At 42.1% G+C, this 22,190-nt stretch overlaps 1 protein-coding gene across 2 annotated transcripts in view; it reads left to right on the top strand.

The window, feature by feature from the left end:
* SEZ6L (seizure related 6 homolog like) overlaps positions 1 to 22,190 on the top strand; it is a 1,547,572-nt gene that overhangs the window by 354,723 nt on the left and 1,170,659 nt on the right. The window lies entirely within an intron of this gene.

Raw genomic sequence — 22,190 nt, 5'->3', positions numbered from 1 at the left:
CAGTTGTCTCTTGTTTCCACATAGTACCTGGTTTGCGTAAAAAATAATAGGCACGGAGACCGCAGAGGAGGACATGGGTGGAAAAATAGGGTGTGCGTTGGAATATCCGATGCAGCTCAGATTATGCGTCTTTTCATTCCACACTGCCAGGGGCTTTGCGTTGATTTCTGTCATGCGGTCTTGGTTCCTCACTGTGATGCAGGGATCTTTTTGACGCCCAGGGCGATGTGGAGAAATCCTGGGCATGTGAGACGAAGTCACAGACATTGCGTTGATCCGGTACTGTGAGGCATCACATTTTCTGCCACACAGAAGGCAATGCGTCGATTCTTCTATAGTCAAAGACAAGCTTTATTCGGTCAATTAACCATCTGAGCATCACAATACATTAAAAACTCATTTTGTAATCTATACAATTATTAGATAAAACTAATAAAAACATAAAATCTTAATTGCTCATATCTAAAATCCCATCAAGTCCATCATCATAAATCCTTATTTACAAAACGATTGTGTATATGCCATGCTGCCACTAAAAACATACTAACTGCAATAATTAACTCATTAGAGCTGTGGCTTTTTAAAACCCTTATTGCTACACAACATTTTTTCAACCCCATTTCTCGACATGTTTTGCAGATCCATTTTGACTGAGGAGAAGAATAAGCAGGACAGAAGAACATAAGATGTTCAACTGTTTCTGGGGCACCTCCGCATACTGGGCATATGTCAGAAGTAGCAGTTGACCCCCAACTAATTGTTGAAGTCAACAGCGGTAAGCTCCCAAAACGAAATCTAGCATATAAACCTTTGCCCAGTAAGTCAGGTATAGTATCTAAATAAGGTTCATACTGCGGATACCACATAAAATCAATAAAAAGATTAGTTAATCGACCGTGAGATTTACGCCAAATATAATCATTCCTTACATGAGACCAGTATGCAGATTTCAAGACAATTTTATGGGATTTCACTAATTTATGAGGATTCTCTCAAAAATCTCCCTAACCCAAGGTGCGAAACCAGTTGGACACATGTCTGACCAAAGGGATAGTAGCGGCGTTTGGTCTCTTTAATAAATCAAGAAGTGAGGTCTTATATATATCCAGTTCAGGGACAGTCCAGATCCTTAACCAATATAGTAAAGGTCTTAAAGCTATTAAATCAGCTACGCGGTCTAGCCCCAGGTAAAGAAACATTGGGATCATTGGTGTACTGCGGGGGCATGCGATCAAGGCCCTCACAAAATTATTTTCCCCCACAGTTAGTCTATTGCTTTTGGAGAATCCCCATACCTCCGCACCATAGGCAGCAGCTCCCTGCGCCTTAGCCAGATAAATCTTAATAGCTGGAGATACAGCTTTTGTTGTCGAAATTTTGTAAAAGCGCAGGATAGATGCTGCTCTATGCTGTAAAATTCCCACACTTTTACTAATCTGGTCCTCCCAGTGTAATTTACTTGTTAACCTCACGCCCAAATAATCTATTGAACTAACCTTGCTTAGAGAAACTCCATCCCGTTGAGTCTTCACTCGGGAAGGCGGGCTACGTCATTCCGGTTCGGCTGTGCGTTGATCCGGTAGCTATTGCAGGCAAGCGCCGAGGGTAGGTCTTTGGAGGGACCGAGGATGTTCTGAATAATTCTCCTTGGTTATGGCTAGCGCGTTCCTAGGAAGCTCACTCTTGACTATGGGATGGGCGACTGTGTGACCAACTGACACTGACGACTTGTCTACATTCCGTAAATGACATCTCAGCACTTTTTTGTAATAATTTTGGATAGGAGAAGTAGTATTCTGGGTCCTGACGAAGCGTTGTGGGATAATTTTTTGACCATTAAAGACGCGAAACATGTAGACCAATTTTGACAGGATTAGGTACACTACCTTTTTCCCTTTTTAGAGTGTAGTGGAACATCATCCCCGTAGACACTCTGTTTTGTTTTTAACCTTAGCCTGCACCTTTTCTCTGACTCATTAAATTGATGTTTAAGGTTCAGAGCTAATTTTACCCTTCTCATTCTCTCCTACATTTTTCACATAATATTTTTTCCTTTTTCAAGTCAGCATTCGTTTCAGACCCTAACCTGGCAAATTGCCTTCGGTTTAGCACCATCCCGGCTCCCGGGATGGTCTGCCAGACATTGCAGCGCCGGTCTGATGAGGAGAAAGCCCAGTGATGATACTGGTCATCCTTTTGGGTGCTTGAGGGCTCTCCTGATACCACAGGTATCCCTAGCTGATTTCGTCCCTGCATCCCTCTCACTTTCGTAGTATTTTGGAACAGTGTACTTATTTGGTTTATAGCGTTGATCCGGTAGGACTGTGTATCGATTTTCTGGTCGCAAGGCAGGTGCTGAGTAAAATCTTAAATTGGGAAGACAGGCTGCGTCGTTCAGGTTCGGCTGTGCGGCAACTTTCACACCGCAAGACAGGCTGTGCATCTATTTCAGCAGGCTGTGCTTCGATTTTTTTGTACACACAAGGATTTTCCAGAAGAGATGAAGTCTTTTTGGCCCTGAGACTTCAGAAGACAGGAGGCAAGCTCAATCCAAGCCCTTGGAGACCACTCCCCAGAAAAGTAAGAGGGCAGCAGGGTAGCGCAGTAACAGGGCAACAGCAGGGCAGCAGTCCTTCTCAGCAAAGCAGTCCAGATGAGTCCTTAGTGCAGCCAGGCAATTCATCTTGACAGGTTGCAGGTTCTAGTCCAGAAGTGTCTGAGTTGGTGGGGTCAGAGACCTAGTTTATATACACCAAAAATGCCTTTGAAGTGGAGGAGACTTAAAAGAGTGGTTTTGATGTGCACAAGTTCCTGCTTCAGTACAAGGTCTGTCTGCCAGGGTCCCAGTAAGGGGTTTGGCAGTCCATTGTGTGAGGGCAGGCCACTAGCCTTTGAAATGTTAGTGTCAGGCCCTCCACCCTTCCAGCCCAGAAAGACCCCTTCAGTATGCAGATGAGTGCAGGTGTGACTGAGTATCCTGTGTTTGTGGTTGCCTGGGTGAAATGCACAAGGAAGCTGTCAATCAGCCCAGCAAAGACGTTGATAGGAGAGAGGCTGTAAGGCACAGATGAATTTTAGGTGCAGAGAAATTCTCACTTTCTAAAAGTGGCATTTTTAAAATAGTAATATAAAATCCAACCTCACCAATAAGCAAGATTTTGTATTACCATTTTGGCCATACTAAATATGACCTGGTTACCCTTTTCTGGCCAGAATCTACCACTCAAACAGTATATAAGGGTAGCCCTAATTTTTACACTACCGGTACATATAAAACGCACATGTACATGCTCTGCCTTTAACCTATATAACACCCTAGGGCCTACCTTAGCGGTGACATATGTAGAAAAAAGGGAGTATAAGGCTTGGTGAGTACTTTTAAATGTCATGTAAAAGTGGCAGTGAAACTGAACACACAGGCCTTGCAATAGCAGGCCAGAGACATGGTTACGGGGCTACTTATGTGGGTGACACCATCAGTGCTGCAGGCCCACTAGTAGCATTCAATTTACAGGCCCAGGCACATGTAGTGCACTTTACTAGGGACTTACAAGCAAATTAAATATGCCAATTGGGTATGAGCCAATATTACCATGTCTTAGGGAGAGAGCACATGCACTTTAGCACTGGTTAGCAATGGTAAAGTGTCTAGAGTCCTAAAGCCAGCAAAAACGAGGTCAGAAAAAGAAGAGGACGAAGGCAAACTGTTTGGAGGTGACCCTTCAGAGAGGCTATTTCCAAGAGGCCATGATACCATTAATATAAATTAGATGGACTGTGTAATTTCCTTCCTCTGATAATCTGATGGCCCCTACTCTGTCAGACCGTCTTCCTGCCCAGGCCTCGTGGTCAGTTGACATTTGATAACTACAGCAGCAGCTCTCAGGTCCTCATTAGCAAACCTCACTTTAGTGCCAACACTCCTCATCAACACAGTTCTCTTCTTGTGTGCTGGATTGCAGTGGAATATTCCCACTCCATCAGGGGTCAATGCTGAAGGGCTCTCCAACAGCTCCAAACACCCACTGCTCTCAGGGGAAAATGAGAGAAAGATCACATAGACTCCAGGAGTGGATGTACCACAAGCCACATGATGTGAATCAAGCTATTCAGCTATTCCTATTTCTTCTAAGTTTCCTTGGTAGCTAATCCTACCAGTGCAGTAGTTTATAAAAGACGGTTGAAAATTCTTTCATTTATGGGACCACACATTATCCATTCTCTCCCAAATGACATAAAGAGGATTCAGCCTGCTGCCTATCATAGCCCTTGCATAGCATGAAGGAATGCTATATGTGTATGTGAATATTTCCAGCCTATGGTTGCATCAGCTCTGCTCTATTCGTCCCTGACCCAGGGCTGGCAATCAGGCCAGTGCACCCCGTGTCCCAACACCTGGCACTGAGCTCGAGCAGGGCATGAGTTTTGAATTATTTTATGGGTTTAAAAGGATCAACTGCAGAGTTCCTTGTGTGTCCAGCAATTTTTAGGCAACATTAAAAATGCCAATATAACACTGGAGATTAATGTACCTGTGCTAAAGAGAGAAGATTAGAGTTTTGTCTAGTGGCAGTCTTGACTCATCAGAAAGTAGTGCAGAATGTTAATATGTGTGCTCCAAACATGTATACTATGCAGATCATAGAACCGTATATTATACAGTTAGTTCAGTGTGTTACTGTTTTTGTTAGAGAGATCAGTTTGTTATTTGCAGTTCATGATTTACAACCAAGTATATCATAGTGAGATATAAACTGTTAAAGAGTTGCATGCAAGCTTCGAGATAAAAATTAGATATTATGTTTTCCCCAGTCTTTCATTATCCTAATCTAGTTAAAAGTTTAACTTGTATAGGAATTATTTCCTTTTATTAAACCCAACCCCAACTACTATGTTACATTTTAAATCCAAACCTTGTGCTTCTCCAAGTCCAGGCTCTCCTAAAATATATTACCTACCAGTATAGGGGGCATGTGACTCCTCTGTCATGTAGTCTATTGCCTTATGTGAGATATCCCATGCACTGAGTTGCACATGTGATTTATTCTTTTGGTGTAATGTGTGTGATGGAAAGTGCTTGGCTATCCAACACTGGTATGAGTAATGTTAAAAAATTAATGAAATACCTCTGACTGATGAGAATTGCTATGAAACAAATGAAATACCTGTGAGTGAGGGGCTATGACGAGATGAGGGGTACTGGTGGCAGGGAGGGAATCCATGGAGAAGGAGGTCTTTGGGGGCACCAACAAAGACTGCTGCACCACACTCTACCATCACTAGAGCCGGCCCGGCCCTATACAACATCTCTTTGCCCATACATCTCTGACTTCAAACGGGCAAGCAGAAGGTCCCCTTCTTTTGACCATCTGTCTAGTTTGATTCTAGGGTGTACCATTCTACTTGCACTCCTATTCAATGTTTCCAGGTGTGTCATGGAAGATAGAAATGGAAACTACCAACAACACCCTCCTCATAATTATACTTTCTTCTTGAGGCGTGATTATGAGTGTACGTGCTATTTATTGCACCTGATAAATAGCAATACTCCAGGGTACGTTACTTATTGGATGCAATAAATAACACCTATTATTAGTTAGTAAGAAAGAACAGTAGATTCCTCCCTATCCCCCCGCCCACCTTTTTTCTTTCTCCTGATGGGCATCTCAAAACCACTTGAAATCTCCGGTTATATGTCGGAGCAATGCATGCTCCAACCACGCATGTCTTAACAACGAGGTTGGAACAACGACCTCGTTGTTACCACTAATGCCTTTACTACGAATGCCTTAGCAACAATTTTTCATTGTAAAGGCATTCCTGGTAAAGGCATTAGTGAACGGCATGCATGGTTCCAGCATGCGTCCCCCCTGACCCCCCACCCCTAAAAATTACCGCGACCCCACTACCCTCACAACCACCCCCACCCCCAAAATTACCGCAACCCCAACCCTCCTCCCCTAAAACCTAAAGCACCCCAACCCCCACCCCACCTCTAAAACCTAAACCCTGACCCCCCTTCCCCGCCCCTAAACCTTAATCACCCGAGTCCCCCACCCCACCCCCAAAAACTAAAAATACCCCCACTTCCCACCCCCGCCCCAACCCCCACCCCTAAAATTACCGCAACCCCTCACACTAACCCCCTCCCTAAAACCTAAAGTACCCCAACCCCCACCCCACCCCATAAACATAAACCCTGACCCCCCTCCCCGCCCCTAAACCTTAATCACCCCGAGCCCCCACCCCCAAAAACTAAAAATACCCCGACTCCCGACCGCGCCCCTAAAACAAAAAATACCCTGACTCCCCACTCCCACCCCTAAAACTAAAAATACCCCACCCCCTGCCCCTAAACCACCCCGACCCCCACCCCCTAAAACTAAAAATACCCGACCCCTCTGCCCTTAAAACAGCCCCAGTCCCAACCCAACTTACCTCCTCCTTAATCGCGTTGTCCTCTTCAGCCGACTCCCTTCTTCTGTGCCTTAACCGCGCATGTACTTGGTTCAGCACATGCGTGGTTAAGGCCCTGAACAAGGAAGTCGTGGAAAACGAAAGCGTTGTTCTGCTTTAGTTTTCGACAACTTCGTTGTTCAGGACTCGTTGTTCGGGATGCTTCCCGAAATCTCCATTAACATCACAATCCAGCAGAGACTGCCTCTCTGCGTTATGAGGTCTAACGCAAAGTTTGATGATTTCTATGCAAGTCCCAAAATGCATACTGGCACACTAAGAAATAGTTTCACTAAACACTAAGGGGCTAAACCACCCTGTTATGAGGAGAAAGATTAATGAGTCCTGTCACAAATTTAAAGTCAATATTCTCCTACTCCAAGAAACTAGGAAAGATGCCTCTTTAGCACGCAACCTACTTAACGGTTCAGACCACATGTGTTCCCCTGACTCACAAAAAAAAAAAGTTGTCACGGTTGTTGCCAAATATGCAAACATCAAAGTCCTCAAAAATACACATGCCTCTGAAGGCCACTGGCAAAGACACAGATTTCCAAAAATAACCTGGAGTTCTTTATCATAGACACTAATGCACAGACTCACCCTCATTTAGGATTGACCTTAATAAAAGACTAAATAAAATATGAGAAGGGGCAAATAATTTAATTGGAGGAGATTGTAACCTGCCTATGGGCATACCATTAGAGAGTCACTCCCCTTGCAAACTTAGTCCAGGGAAATCTTTTAAACAAATGAAGAATATTTGCTCTTCAAAAATTTCACTGACTTAGGGAGACTTTTCAATCCTACAAGAAGTGAATATGCAATCAACCCCAATTCCCATAGTTAGTTCTCAAGGATTGAGTACATTCTAACTAACTAGGATCTTACTGCACTTTGCTCCAACCCCAATTTAGAACCTGTCAATATCTCACATCATGCCTGTATATCACTTGATATTACCATCTCAAAATCTCAAACCCCAAACAGACTATGGCACTTCTATAAAGTAAAATTGAACAAATTTAGCTATAGGGCAGAAATTAATATTGCAATTCAAAACAGTTTTGATGAAAACACATCCCCATCAACTTTACCTGGAATTACTTGGGAAGCCATGAAGTAACTTTAAGAGGCCTCATTATCAGCATAGTGACAAATAATAACAAAATAGTCATTAAAAAACTGACAATTAGAAAATAGTGTTACGCACCTAGAACAACTTTTTCCTCAAATCAAACCCCTGCGCTATTTAACAAATGTAAAGCCCTAGAGTATGACTACAACAAAGTAATCAGTGAGAGAGCCCACATATGGGTAAACAAAACAAGGCCAAGAAAATCTGTGAATTCAATAAAGTAGGAAGGTTTCAAGCCAGCTACTTAAAAGTGGAAAACAAGAACCCCCTAATAGTTGTGATCAAAAATAAGTCAGGGAAAATGGAGGCTGAATACTATGAGGACCTTTATAACCCTGATTGACATCCAACATTATAGATTGTGAAGACTACCTAAGAGACTCTAAAATCCCTATGAGAAGGAAAAAACACTCTTAAGTAAATTGATAGAAAAAAGCAATCAAAACGCTTAATGTGAGGAAGGCACCAGGATCCGATGGCTTCTCAACTGCCTTCTATTAAACCTTTGCATCCCTTTTAAAAAACCTCTTCAACTTCTACTGCTCCACAGGCAAAAAAGGTCCTAATTTTACAGAAGCTGTAATATCAGTCATATCCAAAGAAAATAAGGGCCCATTAGAAACGAAAAACTATAGGCCTGTCTCCCTACTCAATCTAGATTGCAAAATCTATGCAAAACTCTTACTGTCAAGATTAGAAAAGCTACTCCCATCTTTAGTACTTCCCTTTCAAACAGGCTTTGTAAATGGGAAACTAGCCTCAGACAATATCATACTCTATGCACACGTTTTAGCAAAAGCCCCCTCACTACAGTCTCCAGCCATGGCCATGGCCTTTGACACTGAAAAGGCCTTCAACAAAGTTTCTTGGCCTTTTCTTAGAACTGTGTTTTGTAAGTTCAACGTAGGCCCTACTTTCGAACGTATGGTGCTTGTCCTATACGATAATCCCTCAACTAGACTAAAGGTAAACAGCTCACTTTTGGATATATTTAAACTCTCTCAAGTTACAAGGCAGGTCTGTCTCTTGTTCCCACTACTCTTTTTACTTGTCATCAAGGCTTTACTGGCTGAAATTTGAATAATAATACAATCAAGGGTACTCTCTTTATTTCCAAATTGCAAAAGGAGTCGCCCTATCCTGAGGATATCCTTATCTTTTCCATGGATGCAAAGGGTGCCGTACTTGAAATCCTAAATGTAATTCACAAATATCACAAAGCCTCAGGGTACACGCTAAACAAGGAAAAAATTTAAGTATTCCCTCGAAATCCGCTTTGAACTCCAACAATTCTCTATAATACCAATCTTAAATGGCAAAACCATTTTAAAAATCTTGGCCTTCAATTTCAAAGGTCCTTATCTGAGTTCTGTTCCTTAATTAAAAAAAAATTTGTTCAAAAAATCCAAGATCTTGTTGAATCTTGGTCTTTCAAACACACTAGCATGGTGAGGTAGGCTGAAAATGCATGCAAACGCTAATCACGCCCCAGTTAACTTTGTCACAAACATATTTCCTCTGGTCCTTTCCCCTACTTTCTCTAAAACACTAAACAAGATCATCAGACAACTTATCTGGACCAATGAGAAACCCAAAATTTCAATAAACATAATTAGGATGAATAAGGAGAAAGGTGGAGTAGAACTCCCTAACTTCAGTAAACTTTAAGCAGTTTTCCATATCAAACAATCCATTCAGTTGTTGCAATCCAACCCAAAAATTCCCCCCTCCTATGTGGGTTGATCTGAGGGTGGAATCTTTCCTTCCTTTTACACCAATAACCACTATATTCATTAAGCACCTGAAGCCCATTCACTCCTTCAGTATTATTAAGGACACTATCAACATGGTTTTACAACTAGACAGCAATTCCATAATTAAATTAAAATACTCTACTTCAGCCTCTGTACGGTACAACCTTGTTAGACTTGACAGCCTTAGGGTGCTCACTCCTAACTTTTTGCCTGCCTCCCTTCACTTTTTAGATACTGTTTTTGCTGGTTTTAAGACTCTGCGCACTTTACCACTACTAAGCAGTGCTAAAGTGCACATGCTCTCTTCCCTTTAAACATGGTAACATTAGATCATACCCAATTGGACTATTTAATTTACTTATAACCTAGTAGAGTGCACTATATGTGCCCAGGGCCTGTAGATTATATGCTATTAGTGGGCCTGCAGCACTGATTGTGCCACCCACCTACGTAGCCCCTTAACCTTGTCTCACGCCTGCCATTGCAAGGCCTGTGTGTGCTGTTTCACTGCGAATACGACTTGGCATTTAAAAGTACTTGCCAAGCCTAAAACTCCCCTTTTTCTACATATGAGACACCCCTAAGGCATGCCCTAGGTAACCCATAGGGCAGGGCGCTGTGTAGGCAAAAGGCAGGACAAGTACCTGTGTAGTTTACATGTCCTGGTAGTGCATAACTCCTAAATCCGTTTTTACACTGCTGTGAGGCCTGCTCCCTTCACAGGCTAATAATGGGGCTGCCCTCATACATTGTTTGAGTGGTAGCTGCTGAACTGAAAGGAATAGGAAGGTCATATTTAGTATGGCCAGAATGGTTATATACAATCCTGCTGTCTGGCGAAGTTAGATTTAATATTACTATTTTTGAAATGCCACTTTTGAAAGTGAGCATTTCTCTGCATTTAAATCTTTCTGTGCCTAACAATCCATGTCTGCCTGGGTTTAGTTGACAGCTCCATTGTGCATTCACTCAGACACACCCCAAACACAGGATACTCAGCCTCACTTGCATACATCTGCGTTTTGAATGGGTCTTCCTGGGCTGGGAGGGTGGAGGGCCTGACACTTGTATGTCAAAGGACAGTAGCCTGCCCTCACACAAAGGACTGCCACACCCCATACTGGGACCCTGGCAGACAGGATTGAACTGAAAGGGGACCATGTGCACTTCTAAGCCACTCTTTGAACTCTCCCCCACTTAAAAGGCACATTTGGGAATCAAACAGGGCCTCTGCACCTACCAACTCAGACACTTCCTGGAGAAGAAACTTGAAGCAGAACCTGCATCCTGCCAAGAATAACTGCCTGGCTGCCCAAAGGACTCACCTGTCTGCTTTCTGTGAAGGACTGCTGCCTTGCTGTTGCCCTGCTGCCTTGCTGCTGTCTTGCTGAGGTGAAGAAGTTCTCTCCAAGGGCTTGGGTAGTGCTTGCCTCCTGTTCCCTGATGTCTCAGGACCAAAACGACTTCATCTCTACAAGAAGGACTCCTTGTATGGCAAAATTCGACACACAGCCTGCCAGAAACAATGCACAGCCTGCACCACGGTGAAAATGTCACCGCACGCCGAACCGGAATGACGCAGCCTGACTTCGCAATGAGAAGATCGATGCATCGCCAGCGTAGCGACCGGAAAATCAACACATGGCCCACTGATTCGACGCACAGCCAAGCCGGAACGACACAGCGTGACTTCTAGAGAGGAATCGACGCAGCACCTGACGTGCGGTAGAAAATTCGACACAACGCCCACCGAATCGACGCAGCTCCTGTGACTTCATCCTGCCACCACAGGAAATCCAATCATCCTCACCCGGGCGTCTGAAAACCCGGCAACCTGAAGAGGATCCACGACCCAGCACCACAAATCAACGCACAGCCATCCCTGCTTGAAAATTAAATGATGCATCGCTGTGTGAGGCCCGAGAAATCGCTGCACACCCCCTTTGTTTCCTCGCAACTCCTCCACTGCGGTCCTTTGTGGAGATTTTGCACGCTTACCAGGTACTTTGTGCTTGAAAGAGACTTTGATTGCTTTTAAATGACTTAAGACACTTTATATCACTTTTACGGTGATAGCTCAACATATAATTATTGCAGTTTCATCGTTTTGACCTGCATCCTATCAGATAAATGTTATATATTTTTCTAAACACCATGTGGTGTATTTTTGTGGTGCTACATGGCGTTATTGTATGATTTATTGCACAAATACTTTACACATTGCCTTCTAAGTTAAGCCTGACTGCTCAGTGCCAAGCTACCAGAGGGAGTGGGCAGGATCATTTGGATTGTGTGTGACTAAATCTGACTAGAGTGAGGGTCCTTGCTTAGACAGGGGGTAACCTGACTGCCAACTCCATTTCTTACAAACCCTCTTAATAGAACTGACAGCAAAATGCTAAATTAGCAAACCTTGACCACTCACAACATACTTTATGGTGAAGATCTGATTAACATAGATAATCCAATCACATTTGCTTCTCTACAACAAAACTCTAACATCCCCAGCAAAGAGTTCTAGAACTTCCTAAAACTCCAACAATACCACACTGATTAAATTCTCAATTTCAGTGGGTGATGCCATTTATGTCTGGTTAGACAGATAGGTGTCACCATACTTATTTTGCAAACAAGGTCACTAATTCGGTTGGCTCTAAGCAAATCCAGGGCCATGAAGGTATCAGACTGAAGACAAATAAGTGCAAACAATCATAATCAAACTCTTGCAAACCCTCAGCGGCCAATTAACGTAGCCAAACTAAATTTAATTTCTTTCACAGGATCACCAACCAGCTAAACAATACAAACTTCTAAGGGAAAATTCTCCCAGCAAGATACATGAAATCCAGTGCAAATGGTCTTCCCTCTGCCTTGAGACATTGCGGCCCCTCTGTCTGAACACTGCTGGACCCAGGAATGGAAACATGTTACCAAACTAATGATATCACCCCTCATTACTTGATGCAAATGCTGGCTGATTCACAGATCCTTTTGGACACATGATAAACTTTATAGACTGAATTTGAAAGAATCAGACACATGCTAGAGTTGTTCTGCTGAAACAGGCATCTTCTAACATGCTTTTCTCTTGTCCCCTGCTTAAACACTTTTAGGAACACATTAATAAAATTATCAACTGTATTTTCCACTGCAATATAACAATAAACCCATTCCTTAATTGTCTTGGCCTCTGGTCCCTGAATAAATGCCTCTTTGTTCCCACTAAACACCACAGAGCTCTTACTATAAGACCTACTCCTTACAGTTGATGCCAAAAAGATGCTCTGTGAATGGAATGATTTTAAAAAGTCACTTCCTATTATAAACATAAGTTTTCTCAGAAGTCTGGATAACATTATCTTCAACAAAGGTCATAACCATTCCGCTTCTATGATACTATGATCACTTATGAATGCCTATTTACGTGATGAAAAATTAAAGACTGTGTAAAATGAGGCCACTTGATCATATAGCCTTAACATACCCTTCTCTCTCATTGATTTGGGATGACTTCCGGGTTCTCACCCTTCCTTCCGCCCCTCCATCGTGCTCTTTACTTCGGTATTCTACTCTTTCTCTTCTGTCCTCTCCCCCTCCCACAGCTGAACCTCCAACCACACATCTTGTTTGGGATATTTTTTTTCCTGAGACAAGTCTCATTTTCAACATAATCCAGAAAACTGTGTTGGTGACTCCCTATGTATCTTTGCTGTTCCATTTTTGCAAAACATACCTTGTCGCAAGCTGCGCTCTTTCTCTGTTTTGTATCAAATTAAGGGGGCATATTTATACTTGTTTTGCGCTGAATTTGCATAATTTCTTTATGCAAATTCGGTGCAAAACTAACTCTATATTTATCGTCTAGCGCCAAACTTATGGAGTTAAAGTAATTTCTTTGATGTGGAAACATACTTTGCGTCAATGAGATGCAAAGTAGGCGTTCCCGTGCAAAAAATGACTCTATGGCCTTAGCGCCATATTTATCCTCCGTGCTAAAATCAAGCACGGAGGAAGGAAGGGTCCAAAAAATGATGCAAAGCTTGCCGTGGGCCTCCATGGAATAAGCCCACAGGTGCCCTTCTCAGGCCCCATGGACATTCCCACCCACACCAGAGGGACAGCGGAGGATTGAGGACCCCATCCCAGGTAAGTACAGGTAAGTATTTATTTTTTTAAGTGCCATTAGGGGCCCTGAAATTGGCCCCCTACATGGCACTGGGTGCAATGGCCATGCCCAGGTGACCCTGGTCCCCTGTGCTGGCCATTGGGGTGGTGGGCATGACTCCTGTCTTTTCTATGACAGGAGTCATGTGTTATGGATGGTTTTGCATAAAAAAAAGACTCTAGGCAGGTTAGAGCAACTATTTTTTAGTCCAACCTGCCTAACGTCATTTTTTGGTGCAAAACCCCCTTCTTCCATTTTTTTTACGCTAGCCCACCCTTTCCACCGCCTTACGCCATTCCTTAAATATGGTGCCTGGCTGGTGCACAGAAATGGTGCAAGCCGGGGCTAAACCTTTTTGGTGCAAAACTGCGTTAGTGCAGTTTTGCATCAAAAAGTATAAATCAGGGCCTAAATATACTGAATAAAGTGTTAAAAACAACTAAACTCAAGTTCACAACATTAAAAAAAAATACAATTGGCTTTCCCTCCATTAAATTGTGGCTTACTTTGCCTGACAAAGGTTGAGGTATTTAATACAGCTGATATTTACTGGATGCATTAAATACAAACAAACTCACTACACCAACCCATGTGGAAACTGGAGTTTACACACAGTTCAAATCAGCAGACCCACTGGTAATCAGGCCATTGGTGTTTTGCAAGCTACAGAAATAAATGTCCTTTAAACAACACACACACACACACACACAAAATATGATTTGTAGTCTTTAATGACTCGCGGTACAATATTAGTAAATCAGAAGCTACTTGTTTCCTGCACAGATGGATTGCGGGGGGAAATGGAAAAACAAACTTAGGAAATTTAGAAGTACAAAATGGTTCCAAATTGTGTTCTGCCTTTGTGGGAATAGAAAAGAGTTTTGCAAACCAACCTATGTTCTAATAGGTTGGCTCACAAACTTCTTAATCACAGTTGCAATCTGACCTACAATATGAATGTTCAGGAGGTAGGTTGTAAATTGTAACTCATGATAACGCATCCCAACCTAGGTACTTTACTTACACGGGGACTCGTTTTAGGCCAATGAACCTTTTGACCCTGATTGGAGACACCTTAAGACGAGATATCTATTCCGCATTTCAATCACTAGATCAATAACCTCATCAATATTCACAATAACAAATCAATCAAATTAGTTAATTGCATTAATAAGAATTGAAACACAACATAACCTTTCAGCCAATGAATGACCATGCAATTCTAGTAAGAATTAAGATATTTATTCCCTATTGGTTACACTCTACTAGCAGGTTTATTAGTTTCAATACCAGAAAACACATTAACAATGTCACAATGTGGCAACTTGAATATGACTGAAGCAAAGCAAAGATCATGAACATTAGAACAAAGCACGATGTCAACATGAATCAACTTTAGCAGAGTATCATTAGCACGTTATTCAGCAAAGCAAAGATTCAGTCATTTGTCAATTTGCGTTCATTTTAGTGGACTCCTTATCTAACCTCTGATTAGCATCGGCATGTTGGACTTCATGCAAAACAATTTTGTAACACAAATTTAGAAAATATCTAACTATGGTCTCTATCAAAAGAGCAGTCGGTACCTAGAAAGAAAAGGCAAACAGACAATTACAATTTCATCATCATATAGTTATCCTCCATAATGGGTCAGCATACAGAATCAGTCTTCGTCCTCAGGACAGCAGTCGATCCACCATCAGCAAGGATAGAACAGCAAAGTCTCGGCAGAGTAAGATAAGTGGGAATACTTCCCTCATAAGAAGGAGAAGTAAATATCGAGCAAGACAAAGTGAGGATGGTTTAAAGTATCAATAGCAAGGACTAAATCAGAATATCAGAGCAACACTCCTTGTGACACATCGTTAAATTGAATTTGCCAGACAAGTCTCTAATTTCCAATTGGTCAGTATTTGGTGCATCATTATCTCTATCCAGTAGTCTGTTGATCACCTTACTAGAATTTTTACTTAAATCAGTTCTCATGCAATTTATTGGCTCTGATGATTTACGTCTTCAACGGGTAGAATGTCAGGTAGGAAAAGTTACACTACTCGTTTCAGTCAGTAGCTCCATTTTCTTTACCATTTTGGGGTAACTTGTACCTGTTGCGAATTATACTGTTGCATTCAGCAAGCATGTCTCCTTGAGCAAGTCGGGTCTCATGAGAAAGAATTTACTACGGTTACACACACATCTCTAGCTTCTGGAAAAGTACAGTTTGATGTCCTTCAGCAAGACAGCACATTGCACGTTAGAAAATCACATTTAATATGAGACCAGGCAGCTAGGCCCTGACCCTTGCTAACTAAGGCCTAATGATTAATTCAAAAAAACCTTAACATATAACTCCTAATACTAAAACAGATTCATACATTAGTACATTATTAATTCATTATTAGTCAATTTCATTAATCATTGTATACATTGATGGCCACTCCCTGTGGGCACATTTCAAACGTGTATGTTAACACTAGTCTGTCAGGTTTTCTCTGCAGCTTTATTACACATTATTTTGCAAGTATTTCATGATCATTTCGATTATAAAAGCTACACTCCAACAATCACAGGTGATACCATCTGGAGTCAGCAGACCACGTCTTCCAGGCAGGTTAATAAATGTAAACGTTTGTTTGAAATGAAGCCCGTTTTCTTAAAGGAAATTGGGCTGTGTTTTAAAAAAGTTGACTTTCTTAAAAAAAAGGTTTGTTTAGGAGTTAGCAGTAGTCTCTTGTACCTCTGCCCACTCCCAATCCTTTTTTCTACATTCACAAGGGTTAGGACCTCTTCCCCTTTGGAATTCGGTTGCCAACTACATTGAAGAGTCAGTAACCAGTCGCTGCTTTGCATCCAAAATTGCAGCTACAGAGGACGGATACATAGCATTCTGAATCCGTATTTTCAAGGGACTCCCTAACCCTGCCCTTTCCAAATTGCGAGTATTTCTAAAGTCATTGTGCAATTCAGAAAGCATTTACCGAATCGCAAAATGGCTAATAGTGAAATGCAATTAAGCAGTCACAGATCCTGTGATTTGGCCAACCACAGGATTTGCAACGGCTAAATGTCTTCATACATCTGGCTCCTAGTTCTTAATAGAAATAAAACATACCATATAAAATAATGATTAGCGTGAATATGTAATGGCAACCAAACAAACAAAATTCAACCAGTTGACACAGTATTGCGGGGCATATTATTTATGCTGTTTACACTGTCATTAAAATATAAATTTTATTGAACATATTCAAATTAGCTTTCCATCTTTTAATTAACTAATACCCTGCTTACAGAAACCGTGCTCGTGTGAAAGCTTTCAAAATCTCCCTAGCTTGTACTAGAAGCTAATGACTTGTCTGACCCTCATAGATAATGACTATGCGGCTTTAGAATGAAATGGATCATCTAAGCATATACATTTAAAGTATAGATCATTAAGGAGCTGAAACGTCAAGGAACGAATACAGCATTTCTTTTTTTACTAATTAAAGACACAGCTCATCAGAGTTTAAAAATTCTAGTTTAATCTGAAAAATCGCGTTGCGCTCCGGGTTATACTTGGTAAATGCTCTCAAACTGGTTTATTCACTCACTGCATTTTTATTGAAAATACATGCAGTTGCCGTTCGAAATTGTGTTTTTCTTTTGGTATGTTTGTACAAAACAGAATCACGTAATCAGGTAACAGCTCTAATACAAGCATAACGTGAAACCCTATCATCACAGGTGACCCTACTCTCGGGGAGGATGCCTGTTCCTACCTATTGGAGAAAAAGGGCTTGGCTGCTTCAGCGATCCTAAAATGATGTATGTTGATTGGAGGATCCTACCACCCACTTTGAGGGCTGACCCTCCGTCTTTCTTGTTTTTGAATACACATCCGATTTGTCTAGCTCACTCTGGTGACTTTATATGTTTCACAGTTTTTTCTAATTGGTGTTAATCTAAGGGAACTTTGGTTTAGTTCAGACAATTAATTGTATGATAGTACCCATTGATTACAAATGCTTCTTTATCCCAAATGGTATGTTTGTGGTGTTTTCTTGTTATTATATTATATTTTCTGCATTTACTACTATTAGTTTTGTCGCAGTATAGAGGGTACTATTGAGGTCTTCTCCTTATTGAAACAGTTTGCCTTTAGTTATGTTTGCACAGCGGTCTTTGGTTCACAAGGACCTGGAAGAAAGAGGGGCATACATGCAGTCGGTGCTCACAGCACTAAAAAGGTCCAGGGGTGGGTGCGGCGCGAGGGGGGTTAGGAGGGAGGGGGACAGGGGCATAGCAGAGGGTACATTTAATCATATATATATTTTTTTAAACTTACCTGACCCGCGCCACACCGCTCTCCTTTCCAGCATCGCTCCAGGCACAGGCTCCCAGCCTGCCCTGCAGCCAATCCTGACTCTGCCAGAGCATCATCAGGATTGGCTGGGAGCGCCCAGTCAGGGTTCTCCCAGGCAGACTGGGAGCCTGTGCAGGCTCTCTTCAGCCCGGCAACTGTGTTGCTGGGCTGGAGAGAGCCTACTGCGCATGTATGTTTGGCCGGCCCAAGACAGCCGGCCAAACACACATGCGTTCTGAATGGGAGTTCTGTGCACTCCCCCTTACTGCTAGTCACCCCAGTGAGTTCCCCTTTCAAAAAGAAAGGATAATAAACATAATTTATTTTCCTTTCGCTCTAAAAGGTTTGCAGCTTCTGCTGCTGGCGGGGGCGATGCCCGTCTGCCCTAACAGAGGAGCCGCCCCTGCATACATGTAGGTTGCCTGCTAGATGAGCAGAGAGACTCACTAAGCAAAAGATTGACTTGAGGAAGTTATTTTAATGACTATTCTGACATTCACATGGTCTTATCTTGGCAAGAGTGCTGTCAGGACACTTTCTGGTTGTTATGTTACAAAGCACCTAAGGGAGGTTTTTGCTACACAATGTAGCGTAGACCAAAGTAGTCTCACTATCCTGGTAGTGAGGTTGTTTCAGTTTCCATTTATTAATTCAGAGTTAAAAAATGGCATCATCTTACATACTGGATATCCCCAATATCTTCATTTCACCAGTTAAAAAGTAAACCTCCTTCAGAAGCCTCGTAGTATGCTTCCCCTCACAAAACCTCAAAATAAAATAAACATGCCTACCTTGTTGTACACCAAGATGTCAACATTTAGGGAGAATGTATGCACATAATTATGTGTTCCCTTCCGAATTGCGAGTCACAGTCCCATGTATGATTGTTTTGTGACCACAAATGTGGTCGCAAAACAGTCGCAGTTAGCACCAGTTTGAAACTGGTGCTAACCCATTCGCGAACGGGAAAGGGTTCCCCTGGAGCCCCTTCCCCTCTGTGAATGGCAGCGAAAACATTTTTTCATTTTTTGTTTTTGAAATGCATCTCGTTTTCCTTTAAGGAAAACGGGCTGCATTTTAAAAAAACTGCTTTATTTAAAAGCAGTCCCAGACATGGTGGTCTGCTGTCTCCAGCAGGCCACCATCCCTGTGAGGGCAGCAATTCCCAATCGGGTCGCAAATTGGGACCTACCTCATGAAAATTTATGAGGTAGATCATTTGCGACCCCCTTGCGAATCGCAAACAGTGTAATTGACACTGTTGTACATCAGGTTTTGCGACTCGCAAATTGCGAGTTGCTCTGACTCGCAATTTGCGAGTCGCAAAACTTGTATTTCGTACATGTAACCCTTAGTTCTTTGTTTCACATGACAAAATAATTTGTATTCTATTGGCACATTTATGATAATGATGTTGCTGTAGCACAGTGTCTTGCAGACTAAGTAAAATGATGCTGTGTGGTTTGAGGGTCTGTAAAGTGGCGAACTTTGAGCTCTATATACTATATAAAATATATCACCTTACTCTCCCTGATAGCTATTTCATTTTCATATCAAGACTTGATTCTGAAAATTCATAACTGGAAGGAATTCATAAATCATCCTTAGCCCCACTCAAAGCAGTCCAATACTTGGCTGCCAGCCTTATACACACTGTAAATTCAGCTGTACTGCTGACATACTTCTCATACAGCATTTGCTGCCCTTTTCTGCCAGAATCATGTTCAGAGTCTTCTGTCTTGTTTCACTAGGCCATCCATAGAAATACTGCCCTATATGTTGACAATCCTCTCACCATTGCTGGTGGCAAAGTGAGTCTGCAAAGCCTTGCTAGAAATTGGGTCTGTAGTTGGCAGTGGTATGAACCCTGTCCAAATAGGGACCACAATCCTAGTTAGGGTAAGTCAATTACACATCTTAAATTAACTTATGCTCACCTTCTGGCAGCTTGCCATAGAGCAGGCAGGCTTAACTTAGTAGGCGATATGTAAAGTATTTGTGCAACACTTAAAACAATAAAACAGTAAAAACTATTTATAAAAATAATCCAAGTTAGAAAATAGATCTTAATCTAATAAACAAAACAAAACTGAAACTACAAAGATCAAATAAGTAGAAGTTGAGATATGAATTTTCAAACAATATCTGCCATTGTAGTGCTTAAAAGCGTAAAGCGCCAACTAGGGCTATCTGGTCACGCTAGACTGGGGTGAATCCAAAGTTCAGGCCGACCGCGCTGGAGTGCAGGCCAGCTACAGGGACCATCCTTGTTCCACTGAAACAGTACCTTGTGTGGAGGGCTGCACTGATGTCAAATGCATTGGTTCAGATTTGCGCAGTCAGGGGGTTGTGTCCTTGTCGAGCCACACATTCATTGATATTCGAGCATGGATGTGGCGTCGAACCCTTTGCGATGAAGGGGATGTGCTGTTGTTGAGCCATGCAGCCAGCTATGTGAAGGTGATGCGCCAGAACTGATGGTGATGCGTCAATCCTGAGCTATACAGTTGGTGAGGCAAAGTCCTCATCCTTAGCAGTGATACGTCGAGGACAGATGCAGCAGTTCCGATCAGCGTAGTGACAGCGATGCATGGATTTTCTCAGAACACAGCTGCAGAACCTCCTTCCAAGGTCCCAGGACTGCATTGTCATCACTTAGCAGGTTATGACTCACTATTGGCAGAGTCCAGAAGCAGAGGTGAGTGAAGACTTTATTTTCCCTGAGACTTAAGAACAGGAGGCAAGCCAGCAAGCCCTTTGAGTCACTTTGATTCTGGGGGTGCAGAGAGTCAGGTCCAGTCGTTCTCACTCCCAGGCACAGTACCCCACCCTTTGGGCTGTCAGGGCCTACCAGAGGTGTGACTTAAATGTATTAAAAGGAAGATTTGAGCTTGGCAAGTGGGTTAACTTGCTAGGTCGACATGGCACTTTAAAACTGCAAAACACTGCACACACACCCTGCAATGGCAGGCGTGAGGCATGTTTAAAGGGCTACTGAAGTGGGGGCACAATCAATGCTGCAGTCCCACTAACAGCATTTAATTTATAGGCCCTGGGCACATGTAATGCACTTTACCAGGGACTTACAAATAACTTAAATATGCCAATTGCAGATCCGCTAATGTTACCAAGTATTAGGGAAAGACCACATGCGTTTTAGCACTGGTCAGCAGTGGAAAAGTGACCACATTCCTAAAACCAGTAAACACAAAGCCAGCAAAATAGATGGTCAAATAGCAAAACGTCAGGGGGAAACCATGCCAAGGATGCCAGGTGTAAGAAGCCACAAAAGTCTTCTAGTAAACATCACATTGAGAACTGCAGCAGCACAAAGGCAGGCCTTTTCAGCTTCAGCCACCTCAACCTGGAACTCTCAGCCGTCTGAGCTCGAAACTCTGGCCCCAATCACTACTTTCAATAAACATCTAAAGTTCCACCTATTCAGATAATTAATTAATTAATGTCTCACTTTAAAGCTATAAATTCAAAAACACTCCATACATTCCTCATGATTCAGTCATGCTATCTTTCTTGTCCCTTATGACCATTAATCTCTGATCTCACTCATTTCTCCTACCAAAGTTCATCAAAATCCCCTTTTGAAATTCATCATATAATCCATTGCATACATTCACATACCTGATTGCTTGTTATGTTCACTGTTTTACCTCATTCATTATTGTTAATTGTTCTATTCCCCCTTGCATTTCAGTTTTATACCTATATCCTTTGGGAAGTATTTCAATGTAAATCCCCCACATATCAGTGAGTTCTGGACACACCATTGGTTTTTGACCTCCTGTTTTTCTCACTTCATAATGATAGGGAGAGCCAACATCGTAGGGTCAAATGGCAACATCGATATGAATGCTTGGCCACCTAAAATACCGATACACTACCTAAATTAACCTTTGTTCAGCCTCTGACAGCTTGTCACAGCTCAATCAGGCTTAACTTAAGAGGCAATGTGTAAAGTATTTGTGCAAAACTTAAATTACAGTACACTGTGAAAACACCAAAAAAATACCCCACAGCAATTTAGAAAGACAAAAGATATTTTTATGAACAAAACTAGACTACAACAACAAAAAAACAATAGGTAGAACTCAAGATAATAATTTTTAAAGACTAAACTGCAATATAGTGCCTAGAAATCAATAGAGCTAAAAGGTCACTTGAGGTCGCGCTAGCCCAGAGTAAATCCAACCTTCAGACCAAACGCAACAGAGGGCAGGCCGGCTACAAGACTCATGGAGGACCAGCTGAAAAGTACCTTGGATGGAGGGTTGCTTCGAAATTGAGTGGGTAATGCAAAGGTGGTGCATCAGTTAG

This window comes from Pleurodeles waltl, chromosome 11, assembly GCF_031143425.1.
Source record: "Pleurodeles waltl isolate 20211129_DDA chromosome 11, aPleWal1.hap1.20221129, whole genome shotgun sequence".
In the NCBI taxonomy this organism is placed as follows: Eukaryota; Metazoa; Chordata; class Amphibia; order Caudata; family Salamandridae; genus Pleurodeles; species Pleurodeles waltl.
Note: the sequence above shows the minus strand (reverse complement) of the source record. Positions and strands in the feature narration are given on the sequence as shown.